The sequence below is a fragment of the Heterodontus francisci genome, unplaced genomic scaffold (genome assembly GCF_036365525.1).
Source record: "Heterodontus francisci isolate sHetFra1 unplaced genomic scaffold, sHetFra1.hap1 HAP1_SCAFFOLD_853, whole genome shotgun sequence".
NCBI classification, from domain to species: domain Eukaryota; kingdom Metazoa; phylum Chordata; class Chondrichthyes; order Heterodontiformes; family Heterodontidae; genus Heterodontus; species Heterodontus francisci.
In genome coordinates, this window is record NW_027140327.1 from 25005 (window position 1) to 28570 (window position 3566).

A 3566-nucleotide genomic window follows, 5' to 3' on the forward strand; every position below is an offset into this window, starting at 1 on the left:
TATCACTTACCAGATGCGCATCAAGCAGGTCGATTCTTCCAAACAAATCAACTACCTGCTTGCCTGTGATGTCACAGCTTACCAGATCCTCACCAAACGGCTCCTTCCACTGCACTGAAGAAAGAACCAAATCCTGTGAACTCACCCCAGCGGCTCTCTGATTCCCTGCTCTCACTCTCCATTGTGATGTCACTCCTTGATTTTTTTCCCCTGCTCTGCTCCTCTCTCTCTCGCTCTGTCTCCGAGTCTGTGCTTTTGGCGCATTTTTTCATTCGTTGTTCCGTTGTGCTCCTCTGTTTCTGGTCCAAAATCTGACTCTGGTGGGATTTGAACCCACAATCTTTGAAAATTTTCTTGGTTATCATTTAGAAGTCCAACACGCTATCCATTGCGCCACAGAGCCTCACCCGTTTTCATTGACATCACTAAGGCCTTTGATCTTGTCAGCAGAGACGGACTCTTCAAACTGCAATGGAAGATAGGCTGCCCTCCTGACCTCTTGGGCATCATCTCTTCTTTCCACGAGAACATGCATAGTTCCATCAGTTACAATGGAGCAACATCAGACGCTTTCAAGATCAGCAGTGGGGTAAAGCAGGGCTGCACGCTGGCGCTAGCTCTCTTAGGAACAGAGGAACATAGGAGTAGGCCATTCAGCCCGTCGAGCCTGCTCTGCCATTCAATTCGATCATGGCTGATCATCTACCTCAAAGCCCCTTTCCCGTGCTATCCCCATATCCCTTGATGTCATGAGTATCAAGATTTCTATCAATTTCTGTCTTGAACATGCTCAAAGATTGAGCTGCCACAGCCCTCTGGGGCACAGTATTCCAATGATTCACCACCGTCTGAGTGAAGAAATTCCACCCATCTCAGTTTTAAATGGCCTACTCCTTATTCTGAGACGATGTCCTTTGGTTTTAGACTCACCAACCAGGGCAAACATCCTGTCTACATCCACACTGTCACGCCCTGTAAGAATTTTGTCAGTTTCAATCAGATCACCTCTCATTCTTCGAAACTTTAAGGAATACAGGCCCAGTTTCCTCATAAGACAATCCCACCATCCCAGGGATTAGTCTGGTGACGTAAAAACAAGAAATGCTGGAACCACTCAGCAGGTCTGGCAGCATCTGTGAAAAGAGAAGCAGAGTTAACGTTTCAGGTCAGTGACCCTTCTTCGGAACTGACATATATTAGAAAAGTCACAGGTTATAAGCAAGTGAGGTGGGGGTGGGGCAAGAGATAACAAAGGAGAAGGTGTAGTTTGGACCAGGCCACATAGCTGACCAAAAGGTCATGCAGCAAAGGCAAACAATATGTTAATGGTGTGTTGAAAGACAAAGCATTAGTACAGATTAGGTGTTAACGGACTGAATATTGAACAGCAGCAAGTACAAACCTGGAAAAAAACAGTAGGTAAGCAAACTGAACAAACTGAGATGAAATGAAATAAATGCAAAAAAAAGATTAGTCTGTTGACCCTCTGTTTCACTCCCTCTTTGGCAAGTATTTCCTTCATAAGATGAGGTGACTAAACTGTACACAATACTCCAGTGCGGATTCACCAAGGCTCTATACAATTGCAGCAAGACATCTTTACTCCTGTACTCATGACCCCTCGTGTGGGTACAACATACCATTTGCCTTCCTAATTGATTGCTGCACCTGCACAAGAGCTTTTAGTGTCTCAGGAACAAGGACACCCAGGTCCCTTTGGACATCGACACTTCCCAAGCTCTCACCATTTAAGAAATACTCTGTCTTTCTGTTTATTCCACCAAAGTGGATAACTTCACACTTATTCACATTATATTCCATGTTCTTGCCCATTCACTTAGTTGCTCCAGGTCCCCTAGAAGCCTCTCTGCATCCTCCTCACAACTCACACTTCACCTAGCTTTGTGTCATCTGCAAACTTGGAAATATTACATTTAATCCCCACATCCAAATCATTTATATAAGTTGTTAACAGCTGTGGCTCCAACACTGATCCTTGCAGTACCCCAATAGTAACAGCCTGCCATCCTGAGGAGGACCTGTTATTCCTGCTCTCTGTTTTAGGTCTGTTAACAAATTCTCAATCCATATCAGTATATTATCCCCAAGCCTATGTGCTCTAATTTTGTTTACTCATCTCCTGTGTGGGACCTTACCAAAGGAAAATGCAAATACCACACATCCACTGGTTCTCCTTTATCTGTTCTATAGGTAACATCCTCAAAAAACTCAAGAGGTTTTTCAAACCTGTTTTCCTTTTCATAAATCTATGTTGACTCTGCCCAATCATATCATCATTTTCGAACTGTCTCGTTATCACATCCTTTATAATTGGCATATTCTTCTCCATGCTGCTATTGTACGCTTTCAATGACTCAGATGGGGGTGTTCACCTGCACATCAGAGCTGACGACAAGCTGTTCAACTTGGCAAGACTGTGCGCCAAGACCAAAGTGGGTAAATTCCTAGTCTGTGAGTTGCTGTTTGCTGATGATGCTGTGCTGACATCCCATAATGAAGTTCAGTCACAGCAGCTTGCAGATCGGTTCTCCCTGGCCTGCAAAGAGTTTGGACTGACGATCAGCATCAGGAAGATGAAAGTTATGGGCCAGGACGTAGAGACTCCACTTTCCATCAACATCGACAACCTCACTTTGGAGGTTGTCAACAGCTTCACATACCTTCAATCAACAATCACCAGCAATCTGTCCCTTGATACTGAAATCAGCACCAGGATTGCCAATGCTGCAGCTGTCATGTCAAAGTTGAGAAGACAAGTGTGAACCGACAGCAAACTGACCGAAAATACAAAGCTCCACGTGTACCAGGCTTGTGTTCTCAGCACCCTCCTTTATAGTAGAGAAGCATCAACAACTTATACAAGCCAAAAAAAGCGGCTGAACAGCTTCCACTTCCACTGCCTCAGATGGATACTGGGCATCTCCTGGCAGGACAGAGTGACGAATGCGGAAGTACACCAGCGTGCAGGGATCCGCAGCATGTTTACCCTCTTGAGTCAGTGGTGACTCTGTTGACTGGGCCAAATGGATGACGGTCACATTGCCAAATACATGCTCTGTGGTGAGCTTGCTATCAGCACGAGACCAACAGGTCAGTGAAAAAAATCAAGTCCTTTGGAGAGGTTTGAGTTAATTAAGGAGAATTGGCATGGATTTATAAATGGGAGTTCATGCTTGACGAATCTAACTGCATTTGTTGATAAACTATCTGAGAATACTGATGAAGGGAATGCAGTGGATGTTGTTTATATGGATGTTACGAAAGCATTATATAAAGTACCACATAAAAGGGTGGTTAACAAAATTGAGGTTAATGGATTAGGAGGGTCAGTGTCCATTTGGATAGTAAATTGTTTTAAAGACTAAAAACAGCGAGTCATATTAAATGGTTGTTGGTCAGACCGGAGGATAGTCGACAGTGGTGTTCCCCAAGGGTCAGTGCGAGAACCACTGCCTTTTTTTGCTAAAGGTAAGTGACTTGGATCTTGGAATACAGAGTAGAATCTCAAAATATGCCGATGACACCAAACTTGGAGGAGTGGCAAA

General features: G+C 44.2%; 1 non-coding gene across 1 annotated transcript; it reads right to left on the bottom strand.

Annotated features, from left to right (window-relative positions):
* Nucleotides 1-312: 312 nt before the first annotated feature.
* On the bottom strand, nt 313-403 carry trnar-ucu (transfer RNA arginine (anticodon UCU)). Its single transcript is given in 2 exon segments — nt 313-348; nt 367-403. It is a non-coding gene; the product is annotated as a tRNA-Arg (tRNA).
* Between the last annotated feature and the right edge of the window lie 3163 nt (nt 404-3566).